The sequence below is a fragment of the Arachis ipaensis genome, chromosome B10, assembly GCF_059453495.1.
Source record: "Arachis ipaensis isolate K30076 ecotype BB chromosome B10, ASM5945349v1, whole genome shotgun sequence".
NCBI lineage: Eukaryota > Viridiplantae > Streptophyta > Magnoliopsida > Fabales > Fabaceae > Arachis > Arachis ipaensis.
The window spans coordinates 99,271,209-99,293,988 of record NC_142435.1 but is presented as its reverse complement, the minus strand read 5'-3'; the positions used below and the strand labels follow the sequence as shown (position 1 = coordinate 99,293,988).

The 22,780-nt window shown below is 35.0% G+C and overlaps 1 long non-coding RNA gene across 1 annotated transcript; it reads right to left on the bottom strand.

The window, feature by feature from the left end:
* Window positions 1-18,845: 18,845 nt before the first annotated feature.
* LOC148581040 (uncharacterized) lies at window positions 18,846-21,458 on the bottom strand. The gene is made up of 3 exons (XR_015902225.1): window positions 21,175-21,458; window positions 20,710-20,764; window positions 18,846-18,897 (listed from the first exon to the last, which is right to left on the bottom strand). It is a non-coding gene; the product is annotated as an uncharacterized LOC148581040 (long non-coding RNA).
* Window positions 21,459-22,780: the final 1,322 nt, after the last annotated feature.

The window sequence follows — 22,780 nt, the reverse complement described above, 5'->3', positions numbered from 1 at the left end:
TGGTAACTTGGGTTAACTAACCCGGGATTATCAACTGAAAGTCCACTATCAAGAGCAACCTAGCTACAAGACATTTAGTAACCCAAAGAGGTGCTGGGCATCAATGTTCTAAGAGGGGATGTGAGCCAAGTGTCTAAAGTGAATAATGTGTCAAGCATAAATAAAGAAAAGAGCTTGTTACACATGACACTGAACTAAAGTTTATAAAGAAAAGAATTCAGTAAACAAGGACAAAGGAATAATGAGAGGTCATAGCAGTGTTTTGCTTGATGCTTAGAGAGAACTTTCTAGGCCTACTTGTCAATAAGAAGTAAGTAGTTACATATCTGCATAAAACCCCATGAGCTACCAATAATACTCTGCTAACATGAGCATTCTCTTTTGTTTTCATTCTTTCTTCTTAATAATTCTGTTCTTGCTTGGGGACAAGCAAGTTTTAAGTTTGGTGTTGTGATGACAAGTCATCTTAGCCTAGTTTCACTAGTCTTTTTCCTTTGTTCTCATTTAGTTTTATGCACTTTCTTGGGCCACAAGTAAGCCAATTGGGTGGAATATCATGTTTTCTTAGATTCAATCATCTATGGATGAATTGATGCATTTTCATGAGTTTTATGCCATAATTGCTTATATGAAAAGAAAAAGAATAACTTTCATGATTAGAGCATAGCTTTGATGCAATTGTTGGTTGATGATAGGTGGAATAAAGCTTGGAAGAAGGTTGCCAGAATGGGCTTGAAAAGAGGGATTCACGTTTGAGCTAACGTTTGCCTCAAACGTTAACTCAAACGTGAGAAGCAGATGAAGAACACCCTGGAGAAGAGCCAACGTTTGCGACAACGTTTGCCTCAAACGTTGAGGCAAACGTTGGCTGAAGAAGGAGCAAGGGAAGGCAACGTTTGCGTCAACGTTTGCCTCAAACGTGAGGTCAAATGTTGGCGCCAAAAAGAAGAGAAAGAGCACTCCTGGGCATGGCAACGTTTGAGCCAACGTTTGCCTCAAACGTGAGGTCAAATGTTGGCCACATATTAGCAAGGAGAAGCACCCCTGGAGCAAACCAACGTTTGCGCCAACGTTTGCCTCAAACGTGAGGTCAAACGTTGGCGCCATAAAAGCAAAGAAGAGCCCCTCTGTTTGATGCATTGAGTGAGCCACGTTTGCACCAACGTTTGCCTCAAACGTTGGGCCAAACGTTGGCCAAAGGAGTAGCATGGGGTAACCACGTTTGAGCTCACGTTTGACCTCAAACGTTGGCTCAAACGTGGAAGACAGCAACTTGGCCGAGCTGCATAATGTCACACAAGGGACGTTTGAGTCAACGTTTGCCTCAAACGTTGACTCAAACGTGAATGGTTCATGGCCCAGTTCACTAATGGATTTCTTCCCAACACCAAGAGCAATCAACGGAGGCTACTATCAACCCAATTCCATCAAGGCTAAAGGCCCAATTCAAGGCTTAATGATCATTTGAAGAAAGTGTATAAATAGCTTAGGATTTGAAGTTTTAGGGAGCTTTTCTTTTTAGAGTTTTCTTTAAGAATTTTCATAGTATTCACAGTAGAGAGCTTTTGGGTTTTGAGCTATTTGGAGATTTTGAGTCTTGGGTGTTGAAGAATTGAGGAAATTCTGTCTCAATCTCACCTTGAGATCTCTCTGTTTTCTTTACTACACTTTTTGAGAAATCAATATTTGAGTTCCTTTCTTCTACTGCTGGATCTTTACTTTTCTTACAATTGAATTCTAAATTTGGATCTAAGAAGGTATTGAGATCTAGACTTGGTTATCTAGTCTCTTGGGTCCTGAGATCTATTGGTTTTCATTTCAATTTCCTTGTTTCGTTGCTACACCAGGTTTATTTTCATTTTCATTTGAGATCCGGTTTAGTTGAATCCATCTGTTACATTTCTGTTTGTTGAATTTTACTTTTCCTTGTTTAATTTCTGCAAATCCACTTCCCAATTCCCTTTATAATTCAAGCAATTTACATTTCTTGCACTTTAAGATTTTGCAATTTACATTTCTTGCGTTCTAAGTTTCTGCCATTTTAATTTCTTGTTCTTTAAGATTCTGCTCTTTTTCTTTTTGTTCCCTTTAATTTCCTGCAAATCACCCACTCCCCTTTACATTCTATGCAATTTAATTCTTGTTGAACATAAATTCACTCAAATCAACTTCTGTTTGCTTGACTAAATCAACCACTAAACTAAAATTGCTCAATCCTTCAATCCTTGTGGGATCGACCTCACTCACGTGAGTTATTATTACTTGATGCGACCTGGTACACTTGCCGGTGAGTTTTGTGTCGGATCATTTTCCGCACATCAAGATTCAAGAGGGAAGCCGGTTCAACTAAGAAGGATGGTTGGAGTTTATCCAACGCTCAGTCATTTCCACTAGCAACCGGTCTGAAGTTACTATAGACCGGGCTATCATGATCCATAGCATCATGATTAGGGAGGAAGTAGAAGTTCATGAAGTTATATCCCAAGAACTCTACAAGGTGGCGGACAAGTCCTCTACTTTGGCAAGGTTAGCCTTCCCTCATCTCATTTGTCACCTCTGCAATTCAGCTGGAATTGACATAGAGGAAGATATCCTCATTGATGAGGATAAGCCCATCACTAAGAAAAGGATGGAGCAAACAAGAGATCCCACTCATGGACATGAGGAAATTCCTCATCATGAAATCCCTGAGATGCCTCAAGGGATGCATTTTCCTCCACAAAACTATTGGGAGAAAATCAACACCTCCCTAGGAGAATTAAGTTCCAACATGGGACAACTAAGGGTGGAGCACCAAGAGCATTCTATCCTCCTCCATGAAATTAGAGAAGACCAAAGAGTCATGAGAGAGGAGCAACAAAGGCAAGGAAGAGACATTGAGGAGCTCAAGCACTCCATTAGATCTTCAAGAGGAAGAACAAGCCGCTATCACTAAGGTGGACCCATTCTTTAATCTCCTTGTTCTTTATTTTCTGTTTTTCGAATTTTTATGCTTTATGTGTATTTATGCTTGTGTCTTTATTACATGATCACTAGTGTCTAAGTGTCTATGCCTTAAAGTAATGAAAATGAATCCATCACCTTTCTTAAATGGGAAATGTTTTTAATTGAAAAAGAAAAAGAAGTGCATGAATTTCGGATTTTATAACAGATTAATTATTTTGATGTGGTGGCAATACTTTTTGTTATCTGAATGAATGCTTGAACAGTGCATATTTTTGAATTTGATTGTTCATGAATGTTAAAATTGTTGGCTCTTGAAAGAATGATAGAAAAGGAGAAATGTTATTTGATAATCTGAAAAATCATAAAATTGATTCTTGAAGCAAGAAAAAGCAGTGAAAAGCTTGCAGAAAAAATATATATATGCGAAAAAAAAAGAGAGAAAGAAAGAAAAAAAAAAGCAAGCGGAAAAAGCCAATAGGCCTTTAAACCAAAAGGCAAGGGTAAAATAAAAAAAAGGATCCAAGGTTTTGAGCATCAGTGGATAGGAGGGCCCACAGGAATAAAATCCTGGCCTAAGTGGCTAAACCAAGCTGTCCCTAACCATGTGCTTGTGGCGTGAAGGTGTCAAGTGAAAACTTGAGACTGAGCGGTTAAAGTCGTGGTTCAAAGCAAAAAGAGTGTTCTTAAGAGCTCTGGACACCTCTAATTGGGGACTCTAGCAAAGCTGAGTCACAATCTGAAAAGGTTAACCCAGTCATGTGTCTGTGACATTTATGTATCCGGTGGTAATACTAGAAAACAAAATGGTTAGGGTCACGGCCAAGACTCATAAAGTAGCTGTGTTCAAGAATCAACATACTTAACTAGGAGAATCAATAACAATATCTGGATTCTGAGTTCCTATAGATGCCAATCATTCTGAACTTCAAGGGATAAAGTGAGATGCCAAAACTGTTCAGAAGCAAAAAGCTAAAAGCCCCGCTCATCTAATTAATACTGATCTTCATAGATGTTTTTGGAATTCATTGTACATTCTATTCTTTTTATCGTATATGATTTTCAGTTGCTTAGGGATAAGCAACAATTTAAGTTTGGTGTTGTGATGAGCGGATAATTTATACGCTTTTTGGCATTGTTTTTAGTATGTTTTTAGTATATTTTAGTTAGTTTTTATTATGTTTTTATTAGTTTTTATTTAAAAATCACATTTCTGGACTTTACTATGAGTTTGTGTGTTTTTCTATGATTTCAGGTATTTTCTGCCTGAAATTGAGGGACCTGAGCAAAAATCTGATTCAGAGGCTGAAAAAGGACTACAGATGCTGTTGGATTCTGACCTCTCTAAACTCGAAGTGGATTTTCTGGAGCTACAGAAGCCCAATTGGCACGCTCTTAATTGCGTTGGAAAGTAGACATTTTGGGCTTTCCAGCAATATATAATAGTCTATACTTTGCCCAAGATTTGATGGCCCAAACTGGCGTTCAAAGTCAGCTTAAGAATTCTGGCGTCAAAACGCCAGAACTGGCATAAAAGATGGAGTTAAACGCCCAAACTGGCACAAAAGCTGGCGTTTAAATACAAGAAAAGCCTCTACATGTGAAAGCTTCAATGCTCAGCCCAAGCACACACCAAGTGGGCCCGGAAGAAAATTTCTGCATCATTTACTTATTTCTGTAAACCCTAGGCTACAAGTTCTCTATAAATAGGACCTTTTACTATTATATTTTCAATCTTTGGACGTTTAGTCCTTAGACCTTGGAGGCTGGCCATTCGGCCAGGCTTAGACTATTTTCACTTATGTATTTTCAACGGTAGAGTTTCTACACACCATAGATTAAGGTGTGGAGCTTTGCTGTTCTTCATGAATTAATGCAAAGTACTACTGTTTTTCTATTCAATTCACGCCTACTTCTTCTCTAAGATATACACTCGTTTTTCAACCTGATGAATGTGATGATCCGTGACACTCATCATCATTCTCACTTATGAACACGTGCCTGACAACCACCTCTGTTCTACTTGCAATAGCTTGATTGTGTATCTCTTGGGTTTCTAATCTAAGATTAGAACCTTCGTAGTATAGGCTAGAATTATTGGCGGCCATTCCTGAGGTCCGAAAAGTCTAAACCTTGTCTGTGATATTCCGAGTAGGATCTGGAAAGGGATGACTATGACGAGCTTCAAACTCGCGAGTGTTGGGCGTGTGACAGACGCAAAAGGATCAATGGATCCTATTCCAACATGATCGAGAACCGACATATGATTAGCCATGCGGTGACAGCGCATTTGGAACATTTTCACTGAGAGGACGGGAAGTAGCCATTGACAACGGTGATGCCCAACATAAAGCTTGCCATGGAAAGGAGCATGAATGATTGGATGAAGGCAATAGGAAAGCAGAGGTTCAGAAGGAACAAAGCATCTTCATACGCTTATCTGAAATTCCTACCAATGAATTACATAAGTATCTCTATCTTTATTTTATATTTTATTTATATTTTAATTATCAATTCTCCATAACCATTTGAATCTGCCTGACTGAGATTTACAAGATGACCATAGCTTGCTTCAAGCCGACAGTCTCCGTGGGATCGACCCTTACTCACGTAAGGTTTATTACTTGGATGACCCAGTGCACTTGCTGGTTAGTTGTGCAAAGTTGTGATAAAGAATTGAGATTACAATTGTGCGTACCAAGCTGTTGGCGCCATTGATGATCACAATTTCGTGCACCAAGTTTTTGGCGCCGTTGCCGGGGAACAAACGAACAACAATTTCGCATTTGTTTCCGGCAACATCAGTGCCAAGTTTTTGGTCCGGCAACAACACCAAGTTTCTGGCGCCGTTGCCGGGGATCGTTCGAGTTTGGACAACTGACGGTTCATCTTGTTGCTTAGATTAGGTAATTTTATTTTATGTTTAAGCTTTTTACTTCTTATTTTTGAAAAAAATTTTCAAAAATACAAAAATATTTCTATTCTGTTCTTCAGAGTTTTTAAGAATGAATTCTAGAGTTTCATGATGATTTGTTGAAGTCTGGCTGGCTGTAAAGCCATGTCTAATCTTTTGGACCGAGGTTTCAACTTATCATCACAAGAGCTTGTTGATTTCTATCAATTTTGCTGTTGAAAGTAATGATCTGCTAAAGCTTGGCTGGCCATTGGCCATGTCTAGTGTTTTGGACCGAAGCTTTCACTGAAAGCTTGGCTGGCTAGTAAGCTATGTCTAATTCCTAGACCGGAGTTTTAGACTAACATTGCAATGATTCCTGGAATTCTCATTAAAAATTTTGAATCCCTTTATTTTCCTTTCCATATAATTTTCGAAAAATCACAAAATTTTTTTTAAAATCATAAAAATAAAAAATATTTTATGTATCTTAGTGTCAATTTTTAAGTTTGGTGTCAATTGCATGTCTTTCTTCTTCTTGCATTTTTTTCGAATATATGTAATATGTTCTTCATTGATCTTCAAGCTGTTCTTGATGATTCCATAGCTCTGATCTTTAATTTCTCTTATTTTGTGTCTTTTGTTGTTTCTTACATGCATTTTTAAATTGTTATAGTCCTTAGTATACAAACTTCTGAGTTTGGTGTCTTGCATGCATTATTTATTTGATCTTAGTTGCATTTTTTATTGTTTCCCATCATTAAGAATTCAAAAAAAATTTCAAAATTGTGTCTTTTCAAGTCAATAATACAGAGAATTGAAGATTCAGAACATTCAGCAGAGGAATCACACAGAAAAAGCTAGGCGTTCAAAACGCCCAGTGAAGAAGGAAAGCTGGCATTTAAAGGCCAGCTAGGGTACCTGGCTGGGCGTTTAACGCCCAAAAGGTAGTATTTTGGGCGTTAAACGCCCAGAATGGCAGCATTTTGGGCGTTAAACGCCAGAATGGATGCCACTCTGGGCGTTTAACGCCAGGAGGACACTAGAGGGAAGAAGTTGTTTTTAATTCAAATCTTTTTCAAATTTTCATAATATTTCAAAATCAATTTTTTTTCAAATCATATCTTTTCAAAATCAATTTCTTTTCAATTTTTTTATTTATTACTATTTTCGAAAATCCTTGCTACAATTAGTGATTTAATTCAAAATTTTTAAGTTATTACTTGCCTATTAAGAAAGGATCAAAAGTTTTAATTCTAGAATCATATCTTTTAATTTCTTGTTGGTCAAGTAATCAACTTTAATTTTAAAAACTTTCTTCTTTTAAATTTGATTCTCAATCATATCTTCTCAATCATGTCTTTTCAATCACATCTTTTTCAAAATTAAGTTTCAATCATATCTTTTTTATTTCTAATTTCAAAATCTTTTTCAAAAATCACTTAATTTCTTTCCCAATCTTGATTTTCGAAAATCATCAATCAAATTTTCAAATTTCTTTTTATTATTTCAAAATCTTTTTAATTTATTTTCGAAAATTCTTCCCCTCTTCTCACATCCTTCTATTTAAAGGACTAACACCTCTCCATTATCAATAATTCGAACTCCATCTCTCTTGATAAGTTCGAATTCTCTCTTCTCTACCTCATCCTTCTATTTTTATTTTCCTCTGACACCTCAAGGAATCTCTATACTGTGACATAGAGGATTCCATATTTTCTTCTCCTCTCTTTTCATATGAGCAGGAGCAAGGACAAAGGCATTCTTGTTGAAGCTGATCCTAAACCTGAAAAGACCTTGAAGAGAAAGCTAAGAGAAGCTAAAGTACAACTCTCTATAGAGGACCTAACAGAACTCTTCAAACAAGAAGAAGCCATGGTAGCCGAAAACAACAACAATGCCAACAATGCAAGGAAGGTGCTTGGTGACTTTACTGCACCTACTCCTGACTTCTATCGGAGAAGCATCTCAATCCCTGCCATTGGAGCAAACAACTTTGAGCTTAAGCCTCAATTAGTTTCTCTAATGCAATAGAATTGCAAGTTTCATGGACTTCCATTGGAAGATCCTCATCAGTTCTTAGCTGAATTCTTGTAAATCTGTGACACTGTCAAGACCAATGGGGTTGATCCCGAGGTCTACAAGCTTATGCTTTTTCCTTTTGCTGTAAGAGACGGAGCTAGAACATGGTTGGATTCACAACCTAAAGAAAGCCTGAACTCTTGGGAAAAGCTAGTCAATGCCTTCTTGGCAAAGTTCTTTCCACCTCAAAATTGAGCAAGCTTAGAGTGGAGGTCCAAACCTTCAGACAAAAGGAAGGTGAATCCCTCTATGAAGCTTGGAAAAGATATAAACAATTGATCAGAAGGTGTCCTTCTGACATGCTTTCAGAATGGAGCATCATAGGTATCTTCTATAATGGTCTATCTGAACTGTCCAAGATGTCATTGGATAGCTCTGCTGGAGGATCTCTTCATCTGAAGAAGATGCCTGCAGAAGCTCAAGAACTCATTGAAATGGTTGCAAATAACCAATTCATGTACACTTCTGAAAGGAATCCTGTGAATAATGGGACAAATCAGAAGAAAGGAGTTCTTGAAATTGATACTCTGAATGCCATATTGGCTCAGAACAAAATATTGACTCAACAAGTCAATATGATTTCTCAGAGTCTGTCTGGAATGCAAGTAGCAACAGTCAGTACCAAAGAAGCTTCATCTGAAGAAGAAGCTTATGATCCTGAGAACCCAGCAATGGAAGAGGTGAATTACATGGGAGAACCCTATGAAAACACCTATAATCCTTCATGGAGAAATCATCCTAATCTCTCATGGAAGGACCAACAGAAGCATCAACAAGGCTTCAACAATAATGATGGAAGAAATAGGTTTAGCAATAGCAAGCCTTTTCTATCATCTTCTCAGCAACGGACAGAGAATTCTGAATAGAGCCATTCTGGCCTGGCAACCATAGTCTCTGATCTATCTAAGACCACACTAAGTTTCATGAATGAAACAAGGTCCTCCATTATAAATTTGGAGGCACAGGTAGGTCAGCTGAGTAAGAAGATTACGGAAACTCCTCCTAAGCACTCTCCCAAGCAATACAGAAGAGAATCCCAAAAAAGAGTGCAAGGCTATAACCTTACTTGGTGTGGCCGAACCTGGAGAGATTGAAAAGGCAGTGATTCCCAATGAGGAAGACCTCAGGAAACGTCCACTGACCAGTAAGGAGTTCCCCCTTTGAGGAACCAAAGGAATCTGAGGCTCATACAGAAACCATAGAGATTCCTTTGAACTTCCTGTTACCATTCATGAGCTCTGATGAATATTCCTCCTCTGAAGAGGATGAAGATGTCACTGAAGAGCAAGTTGCTAAGTACCTTGAAAGACCCTTCCTAGCCACAGCAAAAGCTGTGATTGATGTTGACAGAGGAGAATTGGTCCTTCAATTAAATGGGGACTACATTGTGTTTAAGGCTCAAGGATCTCCTTCTGTAACCATGAAGAAGAAGCATGAAAAGCTTCTCTCAATACAGAGTCAAACAAAACCCCCACATTCAAACTCTAAGTTTGGTGTTGGGAGGCCACAACCAAACTCTAAGTTTGGTGTTGAGAGGCCATCATCATGCTCTGAGTATCTATGAGGCTCCATGAGAGCCCACTGTCAAGCTATTGACATTAAAGAAGCGCTTGTTGGGAGGCAACCCAATTTTACTTATTTATGTTAATTTTCTATTTTCCATTGTTATTTTATATTTTCTATAGGTTGATGATCATGTGAAGTCACAAAAATAATTGAAAGAGCAAAAATAAACTGAAAAACAGAATGAAAAATAGCACACCCTGGAGGAGAAGCCTACTGGCATTTAAACGCCAGTAAGGGCAGCAGAATGGGCGTTAAATGCCCAGTCTGGCACCATTCTGGGCGTTTAACGCCAGAAATGGGCACCAGACTGGCGTTTAACGCCAGAAAAGGGCAAGAAACTGGCGTTAAACGCCAGAAATGGGCAGCAACCTGGCGTTTAACGCCAGGACTGGCAGCAGAGGGCGTTTTGCACGCCTAATTGATGCAGGGATGAGAATTCCTTGACACCTCAGGATCTGTGGACCCCACAGGACCCCCACCAACCTCAACTCACTCTCTCTCTTCTTCACACCTTTTCATAATACTCTTCCCCAAAAACCCCTCACCTATCAAATCCTACTCTCTTCTCTATAAATCCTTCACTAATCCACATCCATCCATCATAAACCCCACCTACCTCACCATTCAAATTCAAAACACTTTCCCTCCCAAACCCTCCCTTCACTCCTATATAAACCCATCTTCACTCCTTCATTTTCACACATCTTAAACACTACTTCACCCCCTTGACCGAAACACTACCCTCCTCCATCTCCTCTATTTCTTCTCCCTCTACTCTCTTCTTTCTTCTTTTGCTCGAGGACGAGCAAACCTTCTAAGTTTGGTGTGGTAAAAGCGTTGCTTTTTTGTTTTTCCATAACCATTTATGGCACCTAAGGCCGGAGAAACCTCTAGAAAGAGGAAAGGGAAGGCAAAAGCTTCCGCCTCCGAGTCATGGGAGATGGAGAGATTCATCTCAAAGGTGCATCAAGACCACTTCTATGATGTGGCCAAGAAGAAAGTGATCCCCGAGGTCCCTTTCAAGCTCAAAAAGGGTGAATATCCAGAGATCCGACATGAGATTCGAAGAAGAGGTTGGAAAGTTCTCACCAACCCCATTCAACAAGTCGAAATCTTAATGGTTCAAGAGTTCTATGCCAATGCATGGATCACCAAGAACCATGATCAAAGTGTGAACCCAGATCCGAAGAATTGGCTTACAATGGTTTGGGGGAAATACTTAGATTTCAGTCCGGAAAATATAAGGTTGGCATTCAACTTGTCAATGATGCAAGGAAATGCACACCCCTACACTAGAAGGGTCAACTTTGATCAAAGGTTGGACCAAGTTCTCATGGACATTTGTGAAGAGGGCGCTCAATGGAAGAGAGATTCAAGAGGAAAGCCGGTTCAAATAAGAAGGCATGACCTCAAGCCCGTGGCTAGGGGATGGTTGGAGTTCATCTAACGCTCAATCATTCCCACTAGCAACTGGTCTGAAGTTACTATAGACCGGGCTATCATGATCCATAGCATCATGATTGGAGAGGAAGTAGAAGTTCATGAGGTTATATCCCTAGAACTCTACAAGGTGGCGGACAAGTCCTCTACTTTGGCAAGGTTAACCTTCCCTCATCTCATTTGTCACCTCTGCAATTCAGCTGGAATTGACATAGAGGAAGACATCCTCATTGATGAGGACAAGCCCATCACTAAGAAAAGGATGGAGCAAACAAGAGATCCCACTCATGGACAAGAGCATGAGAAAAATCCTCACCATGAAATTCCTGAGATACCTCAAGGGATGCATTTTCCTCCACAAAACTATTGGGAGTAAATCAACACCTCCCTAGGAGAATTAAGTTCCAATATGGGACAACTAAGGGTGGAGCACCAAGAACATTCCATCCTCCTCTATGAAATTAGAGAAGATCAAAGAATCATGAGAGAAGAGCAACAAAGGCAAGGAAGAGACATTGAGGAGTTTAAGCACTCCATAAGATCTTCAAGAGGAAGAACAAGCCGCCATCACTAAGGTGGACCCGTTCTTTAATTTCCTTGTTCTTTATTTTCTGTTTTTCGAATTTTTATGCTTTATGTTTATTTATGTTTGTGTCTTTATTACATGATCACTAGTGTCTAAGTGTCTATGCCTTAAAGCTATGAAAATGAATCCATCACCTTTCTTAAATGAAAAATTTTTTTAATTGAAAAAAAAAAAGAAGTGCATGAATTTCGAATTTTAAAACAGTTTAGTTATTTTGATGTGGTGGCAATACTTTTGTCTTTCTGAATGAATGCTTGAACAGTGCATATTTTTTTTGAATTTGTTGTTCATGAATGTTAAAATTGTTGGCTCTTGAAAGAATGATGGAAAAGGAGAAATGTTATTTGATAATCTGAAAAATCATAAAATTGATTCTTGAAGCAAGAAAAAGCAGTGAAAAGCTTGCAGAAAAAAATATATATGAGAAAAAAAAAGAAAAAGAAAAAGCAAGCAGAAAAAGCCAATAGCCCTTTAAACCAAAAGGTAAGGGTAAAATAAAAAAGGATCCAAGGCTTTGAGCATCAGTGGATAGGAGGGCCCACAGGAATAAAATCCTGGCCTAAGCGGCTAAACCAAGTTGTCCCTAACCATGTGCTTGTGGCGTGAAGGTGTCAAGTAAAAACTTGAGACTGAGCGGTTAAAGTCATAGTCCAAAAGCAAAAAGAGTGTGCTTAAGAGCTCTGGACACCTCTAATTGGGGACTCTAACAAACCTGAGTCACAATCTGAAAAGGTTCACCTAGTTATGTGTCTGTGGTATTTATGTATCCGGTGGTAATACTGGAAAACAAAATGCTTTAGGCCACGGCCAAGACTCATAAAGTAGCTGTGTTCAAGAATCAACATACTTAACTAGGAGAATCAATAACACTATCTGAATTCTGAGTTCCTATAGATGTCAATCATTCTGAACTTCAAAAGGATAAAGTGAGATGCCAAAACTATTCAGAAGCAAAAAGCTAATAGCCCCGCTCATCTAATTAAGACTGATCTTCATAGATATTTTTGGAGTTCATTGTATATTCTATTCCTTTTATCCTATTTGATTTTCATTTGCTTGGGGACAAGCAACAATTTAAGTTTGGTGTTGTGATGAGCGGATAATTTATACGCTTTTTGGCATTGTTTTTAGTATGGTTTTAGTATAGTTTAATTAGTTTTTATTATATTTTTATTAGTTTTTAAATAAAAATCACCTTTCTGGACTTTACTATGAGTTTGTGTGTTTTTCTGTGATTTCAGGTATTTTCTGGCTGAAATTGAGGGACCTGAGCAAAAATCTGATTCAGAGGCTGAAAAAGGACTGTAGATGCTGTTGGATTCTGACCTCCCTGCACTCGAAGTAGATTTTCTGGAGCTACAGAAGCCCAAGTGGTGCGCTCTTAATTGCGTTGGAAAGTAGACATCTTGGGCTTTCCAGCAATATATAATAGTCCATGCTTTGCCCAATATTTGATGGCCCAAACTGGCGTTCAATGTCAGCATAGAAATTCTGGCGTCAAAACGCCAGAACTGGCATAAAAGCTGGAGTTAAATGCCGAAACTGGCACAAAAGCTGGCGTTTAACTACAAGAAAAGCCTCTACACGTGAAAGCTTCAATGCTCAGCCCAAGCACACATCAAGTGGGCCCGGAAGAAGATTTCTGCATCATTTACTCATTTCTGTAAACCCCTAGGTTACTAGTTTTCTATAAATAGGACATTTTGCTATTGTATTTTCAATCTTTGGACGTTTAGTCCTTAGACCTTAGAGGCTGGCCATTCGGCCATGCTTAGACTATTTTTACTTATGTATTTTCAACGGTGGAGTTTCTACACACCATAGATTAAGGTGTGGAGCTTTGCTGTTCTTCATGAATTAATGCAAAGTACTACTGTTTTTCTATTCAATTCACACCTACTTCTTCTCTAAGATATACACTCGTTCTTCAACCTGATGAATGTGATGATCCGTGACACTCATCATCATTCTCACTTATGAACACGTGCCTGACAACCACCTCTGTTCTACTTGCAATAGCTTGAATGTGTATCTCTTGGGTTTCTAATCTAAGATTAGAACCTTCGTGGTATAGGCTAGAATTATTGGCGGCCATTCCTGAGGTCCGGAAAGTCTAAACCTTGTCTGTGGTATATCGAGTAGGATCTGGGAAGGGATGACTGTGACGAGATTCAAACTCGCGAGTGTTGGGCGTGTGACAGACGCAAAAGGATCAATGGATCCTATTCCAACATGATCGAGAACCGACAGATGATTAGCCGTGCAGTGACAGCGCATTTGGAACATTTTCATTACGAGGACGAGAAGTAGCCATTGACAACGGTGATGCCCAACATAAAGCTTGCCATGGAAAGGAGCATGAATGATTGGATAAAGACAATAGGAAAGCAGAGGTTCAGAAGGAACAAAGCATCTTCATACGCTTATCTGAAATTCCTACCAATGAATTACATAAGTATCTCTATCTTTATTTTATGTTTTATTCATATTTTAATTATCAATTCTCCATAACCATTTGAATCTGCTTGACTGAGATTTACAAGATGACCATAGCTTGCTTCAAGCCGACAGTCTCCGTGGGATCGACCCTTACTCACGTAAGGTTTATTACTTGGACGACCCAGTGCACTTGCTGGTTAGTTGTACGAAGTTGTGATAAAGAATTGAGATTACAATTGTGCGTACCAAGCTGTTGGCGCCATTGATGATCACAATTTCGTGCACCAGAACCCTCAACCTCAAGCTTGTCCACCACAACAAGAGAGAGAATCCTCGACCTCAACTTGTTTATCATAGCAAGTGAGAGAATCCTCAATCTCAAATCACCTTTATGTGATCGGGATAACACCACCGTCCTCACTACACAATTTTTATTGTCTCTTTAATTATAATCACAATACGAGACAGGGAATCCTCTACCTCAACTCGCCTATTCACTCTGGGTAATAGTGCCCGTCACACTTCTTAATCACAATCTCATCAAGATCTTCACTCACGTATATAACGTATAACTCGTAGGGAATCTTTAACCTCCCAAACCCATCATCATTCTCCAATTATCAATAACTTAGACTCATCGTTCATTTTGCTCTAGACTCTTATCAGGGTTTATAAAGGTTTAAAGGGATAAAGGAATGGTTAAAAAGCTTAAAAATACACTTTTGCAAAATCCAGAAGTCGCGCGTACGCATGCATGGTCCCTTGTACGCATGAGGTGAAAATTTAGCAAGTCGCGTACGCAGGCATGGTGCCGCATACGCATGACCCCAATTTTGAACCATTCCGCATACGCATGTAGTGTTTGCATACGCAGAGGCACTTGGTAGAGGCCAATCCCGCGTACGCATGTCAAAGGTCGCGTACGCATCCATATCGGAAAATAGAAAATCTGATATGTTGCAGAAATCAGTTTTTCGATCCAATTTTCAAAGCCTCATAAATTTTTTCACAAAATTCATTTTTCAACCATTCTTGAACCGTTTGAAAGATCGATAAATGAATTTTCATAAAAATCTAGTGTTGGAGAATTTTCAACTCCGAGGACTGAGTTACAGACCACCGAAGTTGGTCAAAAATCAGTTTTTACCTAAAAACATAATTCACCAATTTTTCCAAAGTTCACAAACCAAGTTCATTTTCACTCAACCAAAGCGACCATAACCAATCCAAATCAATCATTCACCACCAATTATACTCAAACCTATGCTTTTCACACCATTCAACCCTCAAGCATCAATTATCACAATTCAATATCAATCTCAAACACAACAATTCACAATTCAAACTCAAATATAGCCCTTCACAACTTACCGGACTTACCTTCACGACCTCCAGCCCAATTCCAGGGCCTCCAGCCCAATTCCACGGCCTCCGGCCCAACACTGATCAATTCAATACAAATTCACATATGCACAATCTTTATTTAATATCAAATTCATTTATACATCAACTATACACACCAACTCATCCAACCAAACCATTCAAACTTAATTCTAGGGGCAATTAACCTAGGAATTCTCATCACACCACACGATACTTAAACTAAACTTAAACCATACCTCTTGTAGTCACAACAATTTGATCATTTCTTGTAAATTTCTACCAAGCACTAGCTCCAAACTCCACGAAAAGTTCCACAAACCAATTTAAAGTTTCCAAAAGCACCAAAATCTCACCCAACAACTCTAACACAACTAATATCATACAAATGTCAACCTAGGACTCATAAATTTGATAAATCACAAGATTTTTGAGGTTCTTAGCTTAATCCATGGAAATTTGGGATGAAACTCACTATTAACTCATACTAGAGCACCCCTAAATAACCAAAATCACAATATCTCAACATACACTTAACCAAAAACGCAAATTGAAGGGGAAAATAAAACTGGATAGAGGACAGTGGGATACTCATCACAATACCTAGATAGAATTGAAAAAGAGGAGACAGTTTCGCATGGCCGCAAACGACTCGTCAAACGGAGCTCCAAAGAGAAAGTTATGGTGATTTGAAGTTTGAGAAGTTAAGGTTTCTTACTCTCTTCTTTCTATCTGCTTCTCTCTCATTCTCTAGGGTAAATGAGTTGAAATGCTCATAACTAATGTTTATATATGCTGGGTCTTGGCCCCAACTTGAGCCCAGTTCACTTATATGGCCCGTTTGGCCCAATTGAGATTAACATTTTAATATGCATTTTAACTATTTTTACCATCTCAATTGCAAAGTTTAACCTTTTAACCTTTCTTGCCCAGAATTAATTTTTTCAGTTGCAGTACTGGAAGATCTTAGCTGATACTACTGGTCAAATTTTCAGTGTACGTTTTTATGTAAAAGACTATATTTTTCTACTCAGAAAAATTCACTGAATCCAAATATCATATTTAAATTATCGAATTTCATTCGCTAAATTTTCTAACCATTTACGCCTATATTTAATTAATTAATTACTTAATTAATTATAGCTTGACCGAAGTTTACAAAAAACCAATTTATTATTATTGTACTTATTGTTAAAGACTATTTTATCTTAAACAAACATTTAATTGCACATTAATAGAATGAAAATCAACATCTAAGGATATGTTTGGTTTGTGTTTTTATGTTCTGATTTTATTTTTTTAGTATTTTTTATTTTTTGAATTTTATTAAAAAAATAAAAATAATAAATTTTTTTTATTTTCACTTTTTATTTTTAATTTTTTTCATAAAATTCAAAAAATAAAAAAAAACTAAAAATAAAAATAAAAATACAAACCAAACGTAATTTAATTCCTTTAAAGTTATTGTATATAATGTTTGCTGTGTAATTTTAATTGTCAACTTTAGAAGACAAAAATTGCATATGTGAAAGAAAAGATACATGCCTTCAACTATATTAAGTGTTGGATTGTCATAGATTCCATATTAGATTGGAATGAAATTAGAAAAAAAATACAACTCTGTAAGTTTTTATTTTAGTTAGCAATTGACATTTTTTACATAAATTTTTCGTTTACTCATATAGCTAGTGTTTACCCCTTCTTTATTTTGGTCTTGTTATGAAATTTGTACAATAATATAAAGGTTTTAACAATATAAAATTTAAATTTTAATTACTACTGCATAATTCATCACTTATTCCATTTAATTTTTTTTCTAAATTTGTATTCTATCTTGTCTATGTGACCATGTTAAATAATTTGTATCATAATTATACTAAATAAAAATACTAATTATTAGGTGATAATATTATCTATAAAAAACGCATGAATCATATTTTAAATTTACTGTATTTAACCATCACGGATCAATCGATTAGTTACTTTGTCCTCCATTTAAATAAGTTTTAAGAATTTGAATCCTGCCTTATGCATATAACAATCCACTAGTCAGCGACAAACTTTTAAATATAGTTATATTTAACCAAATATCAATTTGATACTAATTTTAACAAAAACTAAATAGACAAAATGTGACTCATAAATATAAAAAGTTAAAAAAAAAAGGTTTGATTTTAAGGATTCATTGATCATATTTATCCATATAACCTTTATTTTAAATAAAGTACTTATAAATTCTACTAACTTATTTTACTTTCTCTTTTTTGAATATTCAAAATTTCTAACGAATTAATTATATTTTTATAAAATATAACATAATTTTATTTTTTTAAAATAACAGAAATAAAAGTAAAATTAACTATCCTAGCATTACTTCTCATCATTTTTTAAATGAGCCTAATAATATAACATATACAAAAAAAATCAATCACTAAATCAATAATATGTATTTGTATATTTTTTTATATTAAGTCACATATTTTTTCATATAGAGATTCAATGACCATAATAATTAAAATCTGTTTATAATAATATAACAAATATTTTTTGTTATCAAATATTAAATACATAATTTTTTTACACAATATCTAATTTTTGGTATCCGAACAATATGATTAAACACTAATATGAGACGCATTAAAAAAAATACAAGAAACAAAAAACTCCTAACACGAGTGCACTTCAGCCGAAACCATATAGTTTAGGGATGACTGTTTTAAACTTGCAGGAGGAGTGGAGGACAAATTGAGAATTTCAATCTAAAGAAAATTTGATAAAAGAAGAGACAGTTGTATGGTCTAAAATCTTCATGTCCATAATATACTAGCAAGAGGATCCGTGCAAACTGCACGGGATTACAGTTTTATGAACATATTGAAAAATAAACTATTCAATAATGATTTTTCCAAATCAAAATCATATGCAAGTTAAAACAGTATTAAAAGGACTCAGAATGAAAAGAAAATCTATTATTTGACAAATTTAAAACATAGATTGTCAAATATCCATAGAAAGAAAAAAGAAAATAAAAACATATCCAATACAATCGAAAACATAAACAAAAATATCTGTTTCTGCATATTAATAGATAAATAGCCATTTTTAAGTATAAATTAAGATTTCTTGATCTCCAACTGTATGTGCTAGTTCCGTATGGAGACTAATCTCAGGATAAGCTTGTCCCTCCGCTTTAATTTGTACAATCTACAGAACTCCTTCCACTCAACTCCAAATTTTCATTCCGAATTTCTTCCTCCACTTTTCAGGAGATGAAAAAAAAGAAGATATTTTTCGCTACACTGAAAGGTGTACCAGTTATCTTCCACACGGAATCATGCCCAGATAGTTTCAGATATGCAGCAAACTTAGTAGACAAGTACTGCAATGAATATATATATTTAGGGGTTCAGGAGGGGTTTTTCACATAAGCAATAATAAATACAAAGTCAATATTTCATAAGTTTGTTAAAGAAAAAACTGACTTCATTAAAATTATTTTACCAATCGATTTGTGCTGAGGTCTGAATTTGTCATGGTCTTCTCATAGTAAGGGGATCAAGGATATCTACTGTAGAACACATAGACATTTCAGTCACCATAGTAAAATATATGTCTATTCACTACGATGCTAAAACAGAACTTAGGAAAAAAAACGTATGTACCATTACCGATTGTCATGAAATCTAAATAATGTTGTCAAATCTAAGGGACTTTATATTGAGTAATTTACCTGTTGGAACCACTTGTACCTGTATACATCGCCATTCAACTATTTGATCCTTTAAATATCCTTATCAATATTGTAGAAAAAATTCAATATTTTATCCATTATAAAAAAAGATTATTTTACAATGATTAAATAAATAGCAGCAGCAAATGTTAACAAAATCGGGAACAAACAATCAGGTCCAAAGAAAAATAGAATGAAATCACTAGAAGTGTAAAAAAAGAAAACCAGGAAAGATGACACGAATTGTGAAACATTGGAGATCACAAGCTACAGATTGAAATTGAGAAACACTGAGTCCGAGTGATTCTTGAAGGAGAGAATCGAGTCTAACTAATATAAGGAGTAAAAATCATTTAATGGTGACTTTTAGATTTTACCTTGAACTTGACCCATCAAATTCTTTAAGCTACGATTTAAATGTTTACAGATAATTATCATGAGGCATACTTAACTTTTTATTATGCCAAAATACATATGTCATCAAGAAAAGTGTATATATTAAAAATTATAAGAGAGAGGATTTATTTTTAAACAATAAACATAAAACTGTATACATTAAATTTTGTTAAGTATCTGAAGAGGCATACTAAAATTAATTGTCAGCTATTAAAAGTTTAAACCCTTTTCAAATAATAATAACAATAATAAGTAAAAAGAATTATCCTTGTTATTCTACATTGAATGTTAATTATAAATATCACAATTTTTTTATGTATTCCAAGACTATACAATTATTAGTTATGAGTGTAAAATTAATAACAATAAATATCACAATAATAACAACATCACATGTTATCCATATTAAATAGGATATACTTTATTTTTGGATTACATGATGATATATTATATTATTTGAAATTAAGTTTAAAATTGTTATGAAAATCCTAATTTTCTACTTTCTCATAAAAAACCTATATCAATACTAATTTTATGTTTTTAGCATTTTAATACTATAATTATTATTTTTCACTATAATATTATTATTATTACTATTTTAATACTAACAATATAAAAGATTAAAGCAAATAAGCAATACTCTTCATGACATTATTATTTCAATACTAACCTATTTTAAATATGATTTATATCCATTAAATATAATATTTTCTTTCCTAACAAATTGCCAATTAAAAAACTTGTCATTTCAATAAAAGAGTATTATCCAATTCAAGTAACTAATTCAAGTGATTAAATTCTTTTTAAAATGATTAATTATTCAGGAACTTAAGTAACTAATTCAAGCAGCTAAATATTTTTTTAAACTGATTTAAACACAAACAAATCCAACACTTTTTTGCATTCAGAAAATGCACACAAATCAATTAAACCAAAAATGATGCATACATATTTTATGCAGTTCAAGTAACTAAATAATTATTAAAATTTAAACTGATTTTAACACAAATAAATTCTAGAATTTCTTCATTAGAATCAATAGTGCAATGAGATTACGGGTAATTAAGTTGTCATTCCATCAATCAATCAATTAATATTATTTTGAAAACAAATGACAAAGAAAATATTTGCCACAAAAAAAATATAAAAATTTACCTAATATAATATATGAAAATGCCAATTCATAGCATAAACTTAATCCTTTAAACAACTAACTCAATATTAACTCATCATCATTAGAGGAAACGGCAGCACCTTGCATATAATCTATTGAAAACTTAGTTCTTCCTTCTCCTCCTTCTAAATCTTCCTAAAAAAATAAATTGAAAGTACATATAAGTTTATTGGATGCAACAACAAACAAACAACAAAAATAGAGATTTTGAGAAATAAGAAGTTAAAGAAAACATTAACAACTCAAATGATGTTTGTTATGTTAAGAGACACAATCTTAGCTTCAATTTCATCATAATAATGTCCTAAACATAAAAAATAATTTTAATTTCTGAATCTCAGGTAAAAAAATATAGCTAATTATTAATTAAAAGAAAATAAATAGTTAGACTATCATAAGCAAACACTATACAATGACTTATCACAATTTAAAAAATAAAAATGGTTGAAAACAAAAAAGTTGGAATTCCAATAGGAAACAAATGGAGAAAAAAAAATAAAAAGAAAAGCAGAACAACAATCTTTGATCTCACTCTACTAATAAACCTCTTTAGTTGTATACTTGTATTCATTGCTTGCAGTCATAGCCTGTTGATCTGATTACCTGAAATTATAAGATAACCAACAAAATAGAGACACTTCAAAGGCTCACAGTGAAGTTTAATAGGATTTGCAGCCTCTACAGAAACCCAATTATTGGCAAGGATGTAAGATACTCCTCAGCACAAGTGCAAGAGACACATTGAAAAATTCAAGTAAAGCAACAAATAAGCCTTTTATATAATAAACAATAGAGTTTCTATGTATATCTAAATAATCTCTATTCTCTTTCTTATATTGCAATCCTCAAACACATCTAAGTGTCTCAAAATTGAAAATTTTCAATGATTAATAGTATTTCAATGAGAACAGGTTTTTATTCTCCATTCTAAAAAGCAAATAATAAAAAAATAAAAATAAAAATTTGTTACACCCTATCAATCCAAGTCTCAATGGTAACTCCCATTGATAAAGTACCCTATCAGTTTATAAAGTACAACCTCAATTTATCAGAGAAAAAGAAAATTAACAAAGTACATAATTCAAACATAAAATAGAACTAAATGAATTAGCAACTCCCATAAGCAACAAAAACCATCCAATCGAATTAGGATAAAACTGACAATAATTAGCCTTGATATAAGTTAACTTTTTTAAAATAAAACAACTTAAACTCTAAAGAAAGAAAAAGCAGCTGAAAACTCGAAATTAAAAACAAAAGATCAGAAACAGGAATTGAGAAAATCCGTACATGAGGAGGATGGGGGTTGAGCTCTCAGATCAGAATGTGACAGCCAAGTAGTCGAGGTTCCAAAGAGCGTCGCTCGTTTACAGTTACCAGAATTCCACTGGAGTCATCACCATCATTGTGCTATCAGACGATGAATTCGAGTAGCTACAGTTAGAACTGTGGCTGGGCTCATAACAATTGGTGATCTGAGAACAACAAACGAAGAAATTGGCGAGGATTAAAGAGAAATATGAACCGAAAAAAAGTGGGTTGAAGACCTAGGGTTACAGAGTGAGAGGGAAAGAGCAAGAGAGAGAAAGATACGGGTAGCGACACAGGGAAACCTTCCAAATTTTTCCGCCACTCTGGTGGTCGTGATTTGAATCTTCCCAACTAATCAACCCCAAAATCTAACTGACTGAATCTGAAAAAAACAGAACGACACCTCTCCTTGATTGTCTTGCAAACTGCAACTGATATTTGCTAAGTTTTTTTGTTTTTGTTTTTTGGCTCATCGTATTCATTATGTTTAAAAAAGACTAAAAAATTGTTTGATAACTAAACAAGTAAAAAACTAATTTAAAACAAAAGGCAACTTCAATAAAACAAAAAAAATATGTAATGGATCAAAAATATATTTGTTATTTATATGTATATACTCAATTAATACACATCTAACTTTCTTTTTAATTATCACTAATGAAAAAGAGGATTGAACAATAAAACTAAAATTAAAGAATTAAATTCATGATTAAAAAATGATGGTACTAACTGAAAAAAAGATATATTAATTATCTAAATTAAAAACATAAATTTTAAAATGTGAAAAAAATTAGTTAATTATAACTTTAATATGGAAACTAAATATGGTGTGATATAACA